Source organism: Pleurodeles waltl, chromosome 6 (assembly GCF_031143425.1).
Source record: "Pleurodeles waltl isolate 20211129_DDA chromosome 6, aPleWal1.hap1.20221129, whole genome shotgun sequence".
In the NCBI taxonomy this organism is placed as follows: Eukaryota; Metazoa; Chordata; class Amphibia; order Caudata; family Salamandridae; genus Pleurodeles; species Pleurodeles waltl.
The window spans coordinates 1,276,654,009-1,276,666,059 of record NC_090445.1 but is presented as its reverse complement, the minus strand read 5'-3'; the positions used below and the strand labels follow the sequence as shown (position 1 = coordinate 1,276,666,059).

Below are 12,051 nucleotides of genomic sequence, written 5' to 3'. Positions count from 1 at the left end.
GGGCATTTTCTAATGCGGGCACTGGGTCTACCCACACACGCGAGACACCATTTTTATTGGGAGACTTTAGGGAATTCTGGGTAGAAGGAAGTTTGTGGCTCCCCTCAGATTCCAGAACTTTCCATCACCGAAATGTGAGGAAAAAGTGTTTTTTTGACAAATGTTGAGGTTTGCAAAAGATTCTGGGTAATAGAACCTAGGGAGAGCCCCACAACTCACCCCATCCTGGATTCCCCTTGGTGTCTAGTTTTACAAAATGTGCAGGCTTGGTAGGTTTCTCTGGGTGCCGGCTGAGCTAGAAGCACTTTCCAAAAAACACGTCAGATTTCAATGTAAAAATGTGATGTGTACATGTTGCGTTTCTCGTTAAGGGCATTAGGCCTACCCACACAAGTAAGGTACCATTTTTATCGGGAGACTTGGGGGAACACAGAATAGAAGAACAAGTGTTATTGCTCCTCATCTTTCTTCAAATTGTTTCCTTCCAAATGTAAGACAGTGTGTAAAAAAGACGACTATTTGGGAAATGCCCTGGAATGCACATGCTAGTATGGGGTCCCCGGAATTCAGAGATGTGAAAATAAACACTGCTTCTCAACACCTTTTCTTGTGCCTATTTTGGAAATACAAAGGTTTCCTTGATATCTATTTTTGACTCTTTATATTTTACCAAATAATTTTCTGTATTCCCGGTGTACAATGAAACCCCATTGCAAGGTGCAGCTGATTTATTGGCTCTGGGTACCTAGGGTTCTTAAGAAACCTACAAGCCCTATATATCCCCGCAACCAGAAGAGTCCAGCAGACGTAACGGTTTATTGCTTTTGAAAATCTGACACTGAAGGAAAAAGTTACAGTGTAAAATGTGGAAAGAAATGGATGTTTTGTTACCTCAATTTCAATATTTTTTATTTCATCTGTTATTTTCTGTAGGAAAACCTTGTAGGATCTACACAAATTACCACTTGCTGAATTCAGAATTTTGTCTACTTTTCTGAAATGTTTAGCTGTCCAGGATCATGGTTTTACGTCCATTTCTGTCACTAAATGGAATGAAACTAAAAGCACAATTTTTTTTTTAAATGGGGCATGTCCCAGTAAAATGCCAAAATTGTGTTGAAAAATTGGATTTTCTGATTTAAGTCTGCCCGTTCCTGAAAGCTGGGAAGATGGTTATTGCAGAACCAAAAACCCTTTGTTGATGCCATTTTCAGGGAAGAAAACACATGCTTTCGTCCGCAGCACTTTTTTCCTGTTTTTTTTTAGGAAAACTAAATGTTTGCTCTATTTTGGCTAATTTCTTGGTCTTTTCCAGGAGAATCCACAAACTCTGGGTACCTCTAGAATCCCTAGGATGTTGGAAAAAAAGGACACAAATTTGGCGTGGGTAGCTTACGTGGACAAAAAGTTATGAGGGCCTAAGCATGAACTGCCCCAAATAGCCAAAAAAAGGCCTGGCACCTAAGGGGGAAAAGGTCTGGCTGAGAAGGGGTTAAATTTCACTAACACAACAATGTTGCAGAATGAGAAGGAGCAGTGCAAGTGCCTATTATGCCAGAATAGCATTGGCAACAACTCCATGGCAGCACTGACAATGTGTTGCCGCTATCCTATCTGTTCTCACTTTCCTGAGGTGCTAGGAGAAGGCGGGGCTCCCTAATATAATTAGAAAAAAACTTAAAGAAAAGTCACTCCATTTTGGGGCACTGGTGACTGTCCATTTGTTCTGTCCCAATGAATTCCCGCATTTTGTCACATGAACAGACAGAAATGAATTATAGTCAGGGCCACTGAAATGTGAATCTGCAACTGCAGCATTTTGTATGTAATTATGGATTTATCAAATTTGCCAAGCAATCCATCATTTGCTGTATAATTTGAAGATTTGAACACAAGCCATCTTCAACTGATCAAATGTTACTTAAAACACTGTCATGTGTTGCTGCACAATGAAAGGCCTTTTGCAAAGGTTTAATTGGAATTATCTCAAATTACGCTGCAAAATGTAGTCAAACTTGCTGCATAATTTGGTCCTTGAATGTTGCATAATTCCAGTGGCCCTGATTATAGTGCTCCGTACTCCTGGGGGCCTAAACGGATAAGAGAGAGAAGGATAAGATGGTGAGAGGGTAATGTGAAGCAGAGAGGTGGAAGGGTAATAGGGCAAAGTCTAAGGCAGGAGGGAGGATAGTGAGGATATGTGGATGGCGGTTGGAAAGACAGTGGAGGGTGAGCAAGGGTGAAAGGAGAGCAAGAGACGAGAGGGAGAAAAAGAGAGAAGGAAGCAGTGGAGATAGAAGGCTGAATTGGAGCTAGAGTAAGTTGACTCACAGTGAGAGGATGTGAGGCTAGAGAGAGAAAGCAGTATAAGGGGAAAGAGAGGAGGGTGAGCTGAAAGAAGTAGGAAAGTGAAGTGTAGAAAGAGGAGGACACAGCAGGGAAACAGGTGGATAAGGTGGAGAATGAGTAGGATGATGGGAAGAGAGTGAGGTGGAAGGAAGTAGAGGGAGAGGTGAGCAGGGCAGCAAGGAGAAGTGGAGACAAAAGGAGGGTGAAGTCAGGAGGGAGAGACAGAAGGGTGAGGGAGGGAGAGAAGAAAAGGTCAAGCCCTTAGCTTTAAATCTTTAGAAGTATACAGTCAAAACTAGTAGACAGAACCTGTCAGAAGGTGTGGTATGCAGCTCACACCATCCAGCATGTCTAGACCCAGCACTCAGATATCTGCAAGCCTCTGGACAACAACATTCATCTTTATGACCCTCCCACATCACAAATCCTGGAAGTAGGCCTGCTTTGCATGCTGGTCATGGTAGTTCTGATGTTACACACAATGGCTACACTGCCACTTATTGATGATTTTGCTATTATGGAGATCCACCATGTTTCCACTTGCATCACTGTTCATCAAGTTCTGAACAATATTAATCGGATTTTCTTTTCCCTTATTATGCATGTTGTAGTTTCCGCAATGCCCCTTTCAACTTATACCTATACTTAGATCTAATTGTGCAGTTTTTGCCTAGTGTACTCACACATTTCAGTGACATTATGCTGAATCTGTGTCCGGTTCTAGAGGCTGTTTCTTTTCTCATACTATTTGTTTTTTCTATTTTGGCATTCATTCTATGGACCTTCGCCATTTGTTTATTTAGTTGCCTTTATTGATATCCTTGGTCTCTGCTTTTCCAAGCCACTGGAACTTTTGTTACTCTTTGGTGGGCTATCTTTGAATGTACAGTTCCTCGTCTAGATGCAGCCCATTGGGGGTTTATGTGCATAACATTATATACCTTGACTCTTTCTGCTTAAAAGTTCATTCTCTGTCTGCCCCTCGTTCAGATTTTTCTACTTGATCAATTGCATCAAATTTCAATTGTGTCAAGTCACTTTGGGGATGCTGTTCCATATGTGCAGCCACTACATTACTCCTGTCTTTGTTCGTTGTGACTCTTGCATGCTCTGCATGCTCCAGGATACTCTTTCTGACCATATACTGTTTGTCTGCAGCTTCATTAACATGACAAGTTTGAGAAAGTGCCAGAGACAATGATGGGCTATGCATGTTTGGAAACCTGCTTTACATGTGGTGCCTAATTATTGAGTTTCTAATATGGCCCTGCACAAATATTGACTCCAAGACGTCGATTTACACAATCTGGTCAAGGTAGGGAGATTCTGAGATAGAATAGTAAATATATGCTGCCCTATCTATTCTTACCTTTACAATATAATTGAAGTCGATATTTAAGGTCTGATATATACGTGTAAGTAATTTGTTTTGTTTTTGATAGTCATACAGTCCTGCAATATCCTTTGACTTGCCCTCAGTGTACCCGCCCTACTGTTGGGTGCTGAGCACCTGAATTCATGATCTAGTGCTGGACATGAACACAGCTTGTTAAAGGTAGCTGAACCACCTTGACTTTATAGTAATCCCTTTTGCAGTTTCCTGAACCCACCAGATTAGGGAAGGGTTTACCTTCTTTAACCTCAAGCCCACTGGCATTTATGATTAATGTGTCATGCTGTGTCTGAGATCCTAAATTAGTGCCAATTTCCGGAGTATTACGACTGCTAGCACTGGAGAAGATGCAGTGCAAATGGAGTACTTGTTTCTAGTTGGAGTGTGTCTAGTGTCCGGGTCGTCGCGTAACGGGGCAACCCCTCCTTCCAGGCTGTACTTCCAACCATCCCGCCCCCGAACATCACAGACGTTACTAGTCCGGTAACCCTGTTAATAAAAGGGCTCCGACGCATGTTACATCCATGGTCAGTTACATCCACATACCACCCAACTTATACTCTCCCTCACCAAGGACCCCGCCAGCGCCAAGACCAACCTACAAGAGGGTATGAAGGACGTCGCAGATTGGATGGGGCTCAGCCGCCTAAAGCTGAACTCTGAAAAAACGGAAGTCCTCATCCTCGGCAACACCCCGTCCGCCTGGGACGACTCCTGGTGGCCCACGGCCCTCGGCACCGCACCGACCCCCACAGACCACGCCCGCAACCTCGGCTTCATCTTGGACCCTCTTCTCACCATGACCAAGCAAGTCAACGCCGTGTCCTCCGCCTGCTTCCTCACCCTCCGCATGCTCCGCAAGTTCTTCCGCTGGATCCCCGCCGACACTAGAAAAACCGTGACCCACGCCCTCGTCACGAGCCGCCTGGACTACGGCAACACCCTCTACGCCGGGACCACAGCCAAACTCCAAAATCGCCTGCAACGCATTCAAAACGCATCGGCACGCCTCATCCTCGACGTACCCCGCAACAGCCACATCTCCGCACACCTGAGACACCTGCATTGGCTCCCAGTCAGCAAAAGGATCACCTTTCGACTTCTCACCGGCGCACACAAAGCCCTCCACAACAAGGGACCGGAATACCTCAACCGACGCCTCAGCTTCTACGTCCCCACCCGCCTCCTCCGTTCCTCTGGTCTCGCACTCGCTGCCGTCCCTCGCATCCGCCGCTCCACGGCGGGTGGGAGATCTTTTTCCTTCCTGGCGGCCAAGACCTGGAACTCCCTCCCCACCAGCCTCAGGACCACCCAGGACCACCCCGCTTTCCGGAGACTCCTAAAAACCTGGCTATTCGAGCAGCAGTAACCCCCGCTTTCCCCTAGCGCCTTGAGACCCGCACGGGTGAGTAGCGCGCTTTATAAATGTTAATGATTTGTCATTATTCCCTTAGTATGTGGACCGAGGGCACACGACACCAACTTGCAGTAGTATGTAAGACCTGGAACGTCTGTGGTACACAAGAGAATCCGCCAATGATGCTTCCCAGTGACTATTGAGTGCCCTTACAACCAGAGAAAATGGCTCACGCGTATTTTGGGGTGTGGAAGTCAAGTTACTATTTAAAACGGAATACCTCGTTTGAGGATTTATGAGAAAGATCACACTTTCTCGCATAAGTGGTATGAAAAGGAAACAAACTTCTTGGGAACGTGTTTGTTCTCTGTGCTGGTACGTTTTATGCCTGATCTTTTTACAGTTTTTTTCAGACTTTCTCCTATTAAATTAACCTAAACCAGCACCACTCTGTTGAAAAAACATGAATCCCAGGTGCTATGATTTAAAGCATCGAATATAACTGTGAATCCTCACAAATCACTGCTCCTCTTCCTCACTGAGACCTGTGAATGCAGCTGCCGAAAGCGAAGGTAAAACACGATATCTGCGGCCAGTATGTGCGCCTGCTGGCAGGGCTCCAGCCTCCAGCCTCCGGCTCCCGCCTCATGCTCCTGTTTTAGTATCTCCATGTGCTCTTTTTCATGTGAGGAGCGCGAGACGGCGGGGCATCAGAGAAGAGGAGCGCGCCAGTGCACACACACGTTTACCGAGGTGAGTGAAACTTTTCTCTGGGGTAGAAACGAGAAATGAATAAAAGATATTAGGCGGCCAACTGGATGAGTGAATTTAGTCTGCTACAAGTGGGCCACTGTTGACACATTGGTGTATGGCACAGAACAACTAGTGCACAGTGCTGAAGACATCCCTCGGTCAACCCTGTCTAATATATAGGGCCTTATTCAGATTTCGGAGGGCGAGTTACTCCGTCATAAAGGTGACGGATATCCCCTTCTCTGACATAAATCCGATAGGAAATAATGGGATTTATATTACTGTGTCCGGGTCATCCGTTGTGACAGAGTAACCTGTCCGCCAACATCTAAATGAGGCCTTATGCTGTTAAAGCGAGAAATGGAGTCATCTTTTTGTGGTTTACAGTGACTAGAAGGATGCAATGGGACATAATGCAAGCAAGGAAAACAGCTCCCTTGTTGTTTGATTGGATCTGCAGTGGGTCCATTAAACCCCTGAATTCCGTTTCATTGCACCTCCTGCACTCTATAGCTATGCTCTTGGTGATTAATAATACTGAATACAGGTTCCCTTTCGCCTAAATTCTTTTTTTAAGACCTTAAAGCAAGCTTGACTAAAGCAGCCCAATAAGGCTGATGTGTTGAACATGTGGTAGGACTGAGTAAAATATGCACCATGTTACTAAACGAAGTGATTTGCTGGTTTTGCACTCTGTTGTATCTCCACGGTGATATATAACGAGCGCTATGATTTAAGCGCCTTGTTGTGTTGTTGCCATTTCCAGCTACCTCGGAGATGAAGTGGCTCAACGTGACATTTAAGTACTCAAAGACAGGGCTTGTTTGTCAGCCCTACCTCCGCACTGTACTTTCGGGGTAAACGTACACAATGCCCTCCGATTTATTCTATAGGCTGTGCACTGGGCGAGATTAAACCTTCTGGACCTGTTTAACAGGTGGCTTTTTCCGCTTGAGGAAAAAATGATGTTCCATTTATTTAGTAGTTTTTTCCCAACGCAATTAATTAGCTACAATAAAACCTAGCCATGCTTCACAACCTAGTCACTGCTTAACTCGCTACGTTTTTCCATGTCATACCTTATTTGTAAAGTGCTTAAGATGTTAATCAAAGCACTGAGACGATCTTTAAAAAATAGGAAGAGAAAGCAGATGAGCGTACTGTGCTGGGAGAGTGGGGATCAGTTCTAAATTGCATTTTCTCCTATATTTTGATACATTTTGTTGTGCACCTCTTCTTTATAGTTTTAATAAACCTACACAACAGCACCGACATTACAGAAGCAACGGTATACTGCAAGGAAGCAATACTGTGAGCAGATGTGCCTGGCCTTGGCAGGAGTGCTTGATACGCGTGCTTTGATTGTGCAGCCAACATATTGATGAGGTGCTCATGCTGGAGTATTTTTTGGCATGCTAAAGAACACACATGATTTCACTTATATTTTGCAATCATCAAGCAAAGAAGATTGGGCAACGAGGATTGGGCAGGTGGCTGGCAAATATGAAGGGAAACCTGCAAACTCTCGGCTTTCTGTTGTTTAACTCCAAGTTTTGATGTGCAAGCATTGTATCTGAGGTTAGTGTTTCTGGAACAATAATAATATTAATAATGATAATAATAATAGTATCTTATAGCCAAGACAGACCCTTTAACCCTTAGCTGCTGCCCCCCCACCCCTCCTGCTGAGCCCTTTTTTGGTATTTGGAGAAGATCTCGCTTAGGGCACCAGACCTCTTTTTTCACATAAGGTATCCATGCCAATTTTTAACCCTTTTTTTTTATTCTAAAGGCACCCATGTTTCAGTGATTGTCTTGCAGGGGACAGAGAAAATAGGCAAAATACAGCAAAAGTTTCTTTTTTAGAAAAACAGGGAAAAGTGCTCCAGATAAAAGTGCCTGTTTTTTCCCCTAAAAATTGCATTATCTAATGGTTCACTGTACTATAGTCACCATCTTCCCAGCTTTCAGGAACACGCAGAGCTGAATCAAAAAACATAATTTTGTACCAGTGTTGGCATTTTTTCAACGAGGTAGCCCATTTTTCCTATTTTTTGTGCTCTCGACCTACTTCCAGTTTGTGGTGGAAACCAGTGTGAAAACCATGGGTGATCCAGGAAAGCTAGAGGATTTCTGAAAAGTAGACATAATTCCGAATTGAGCAGGGGGTCATATGTGTAGATTCCGCAAGGTTTTACCAAGGAAAATAATTGTTGAAAGAAAGAAATGTTGGAAATGAGTAGGAAAAAATGGCATGGCTATTTGTGATAACATTTTTATCTGTAACTTTTTGTCACATTGGCCAATTTACAAAAGCAATATGCCATTACGTCTGCAAGTCTCTTTTGGTTACAGGGATATATAGGATTTGTAGGTTTTCCAAGAACCCAAGGTACCCAGCATACTAGCGTATGATTTAGAGGGTATTTTTGAAAATATCTTCTTTCTTATTCCCTGGCGTACACATGAAAGGCACAAATGCAGCTAAATCCAATTGGTAATAAGAAGTGCTCTGTACTCCCACAAGTCTCCAAAAAAAGGTACCTCACTTGTGTGGGTAGGCCTTCTGCCCGTGACAGAAATGGATCAAACCTAGGTCAATGAGAGTCCCCTGGCTAGAGTTCTTTTGTTCTAGGTGAGAGCTGTTCCTGTAGTGGGCACTATGCCTAGCCACACAAGTGGGTCAGCATTTTTTATCAGCACAAGTGGAGTAATGCCCAGTGGTAAAAACATATTGTGGATTCTTGCTCATTCCAGAAGTTTCCATCACAGAAATTGAAGGAAAATATGTGATTTCACACAGAGTTTTAGGTTTGTAGAGCATTGTGGGTAAGAAACCCTTGTGAGGTCCATGCAAAGCACACCACCCAAACTCCCTTGGTTGTCTAGTTTAATTTTTTTTTGTGGTTTGTATAGTAGGTTTGCATAGGTAGCATCACAGCATGACCCAAAATAACTCACTAATCCTATTGCTTATCTCTCAACGTTGCGGTTTGCGCCTTTTGTGTAATTTTCTGTTGAGCCACACACACACAAGTGGGATACCATTCGTAACAGGAGGCATGTGGGAACTCAGGGTGGTAGCATACCTGTATGCAGATTCCATGTCTTTCCATCACAGAAATATGATGAAAATGTGTCTTTCTTACCACAGTTTGACATTTGCAAGGCTTTTAGCTAATATTACTTGGTGAGAACTGCGCATGTCATGCACTCTTGGACTCCCCTGGATGTCTAGTTTTCAAAAATGTGCAGGTTTGTCTAGGTGTCGGCTGAGCGAGTGCCAAAATTCCACAGCCACCCATAATGAGATAAAAAACAAGGAGGTCTTCAAAAGGGCCATCTTACCACAATCTGGTACTTATTTTTTAAAGTTAATCCACTACTTAGATCGGTTGGCTTTAGCACCTACAGGAGTGCTGGCTTTGAAGCAGAAATACTTATTAAAGTATCTGAATATTGTAACCAAGACTTCTGAAGGTGAGCTATAAAGCCACTACAAAGTACCAACTGCTTTCTGGCTCACTCACACGCCCTTTGTGCACCACACACAAGACTTTTATACTGCCGACCAGAGACCCAAACCAACTGATCAGTGTGGAGTCCTATCAACATGCTGCCACAATGCAAGAGCCAATCACATTTATATGCCATTGGATGGAATCAGTTTGACTAAATATTACCACCTGTCAAGTAACCGCCTCCTTTTTTCTGACCATTACCAATGCCTAGTGAACCTTTACTAATGGCTGCCATGACAGCCACATGATGCTCAGGAAGACATGTCTTACATGCACCTTTAGTGTACTCACTGTGGTAAATCCAACTCCTTCTAGTTTGTGGATGCAATTTGGGGGTGTTCGAGTATGCCTCCGAGGTGTCATTCCTCTACTGAGTGAGCCTATCTACCTTTGGAACTGAGGCAAACATGCTGAGGAATACTTCAGAAGTTCCTTAAAGAGAACTTCATAAACTATGAAGAACAGTATGTTTTCACACACAGGGTAGTCTGTGAGAACATGGCATATCTCCCATCCACCGTTATTTGCAGTGCTGTGCTGTAATGCAAACTGAACATCTACTAAGTTCTGAGAGAGGGTGAACATGGCATGCAGGTCAAACATTTAGCCATACGTGTAGCATTTGGTGCAGAGTTCTCTGTAATGGCATGATTTTGTTTGTAAAACGCAGTATCACCCGAGAGGGTATCCTGTCGCTGATACAAGAGCAGTCAGGGATTAGCCATGGAGTAACCTAGTTGAACAGCCAAGTGTACAGCTTTGTGTGGAATGCACTACTTTAAGAAATAGCACATATGTTTAGAGGCAGGCCATTCTGCCCTTTTGGAGCCAATTAGGAGAAGTCTATTTTCCTTGCTTGGGTGCTGTCTAGTCTGAGTAAAGGTGTCTGAAAGGTTTCTGAAATCTAAGGAGGTATTGAGGTATACTGGACCAGTGCTGTGTAAGACGTTGAATGTGTGTTTCAGGAGTTAGAAAAGAGCTGTGAATTGGGAGTCAGTGAACCTGTTACAGGTGCCGGGTGTGTACGTGTTGGGATGTTAAGGGAGGAGGATGCCTACTGCATTCTGCAGGGTTTGGAGTCATCTGCTTAGTGGAGTGAGGGAGTAATTCTCTATCAGGGTGAGTGCGGTGCCAACAGATTTGAATCCGCAGGCGCAGATGAAGTATGGCATGTATATTTGCATTACCTTTATTATCTGCCTTCTACCTGTGCAATTTCCTATGAAAGCACACCTACTGTAAACTTTTCTTACCCGTTCATGTCTCTGTCCTCATTAGAGATCTGACTAATCCTGTATACTTGCCAAATGAAGCTATACTGATGCCTTCTGTCCCTAGCTACTTGAAGCTCAAGAAAACGTCTTTGATGCACCTTCAGCGCACTTATTGTGCTAAATTCCACTCATTTCTGTTTGTAGATACAATTTGAGGGTGTCCCTGTATGCCTTCTGAGGCCTCATTCCTTGAACTGTGCGAGCATATCTACAGTTGAAACTAAGACAAACATGCTTGGGAATATTACCTAAGTTTCCTAAACAAACCAAACCAAACAGATGTCCTGTGGGACTCATTCACCAATACTTCTACTTTTACTTTGAAAGTGTGAAAACTCAGTCACTGGTATCATACCCAGTGTTAGTGGAAAAGGGGACAGGACACAATGGCCCTCATTCTGACCCTGGCGATCGGTGATAATGCGGCGGCCAAGCCGCCAACAGGCCGGCGGTCCAAAATATGCAATTCTGACCCTGGCGGGAACCGCCAACACAGCCCGCCGCATTAACACTCCGGCCGCCACGGCGGAACAAACAAACAGCGCGGCGGTCCCCGCCAACAGCCAGGCGACAGACAATGTACCGCCCACCCTATCACGACCCACCAATCCGCCACCTTTTCCGGGGCGGGAGCACCGCCGATAAAAACACGGCGGAAACAGACTACGAACGGGAAAACGCTCACCTCTACGCACTCCACGCGAGATTCCGGCAGTATGGAACCCGAGTTGCAGGTCATCCCCGCACTCCTATACCTGCTCCTGTACCAGGAGCACGCCCGGCGGCGCGGAAGACATCGGTGAGTACTGCACCTACGACACAGGGGAGGGAAAAGATTACCGGCACACACCCACCCACCCACACCCACTACAACACACACATCAATGCATTCCCACAGATCACTGTCACAACCCACAAACCCCCCCCTCCGAAATAATGCAAAGACCAAAAGAAGAGATCATAAACGGGCAGATATATTGAAATATGGACACCAGTAATCCCAATAAATAAATAAACTATGTACAAAATATATACAGCTACTAAATGTAGTCCAACCACTGTCCGTGGACCACAGGGGTCCTGTGCAAAGGGGCAAGGCCCAGTCCCACGACAAGAACTCCACGGAGAGAACACTGCAGGGGCATCAGAAAGAAAATAGGACAGGCACCTCAGGGGGAAGGGAAGGGGGGGCACCTCAGCCACTTGAGTACACGACGCCAGATCCACGAGGGGACTCCATGACCACTGGCCCATCCTGGGGAGAGCAAAGCCACAGTCCATACAGTGGGTGGCCTGCCCACTGGGCCATCCTGGGGAGTGCAAAGCCACAGTCCATACAGTCCATACAGTGGGTGGCCTGCCCACTGGGCCATCCTGGGGAGAGCAAAGCCACAGTCCATACAG

General features: G+C 44.9%; 1 protein-coding gene across 1 annotated transcript in view; it reads left to right on the top strand.

Annotated features, from left to right (window-relative positions):
• The first annotated feature begins 5,797 nt into the window (after positions 1 to 5,797).
• The window catches only part of LOC138300803 (SPARC-like), a 695,108-nt gene continuing 688,854 nt past the window's right edge, over positions 5,798 to 12,051 (top strand). Inside the window, exon 1 of the mRNA XM_069240576.1 lies at positions 5,798 to 5,852. The gene's annotated coding sequence lies outside the window, so the exon portion shown is untranslated. The remainder of the gene's footprint in view (positions 5,853 to 12,051) is intronic.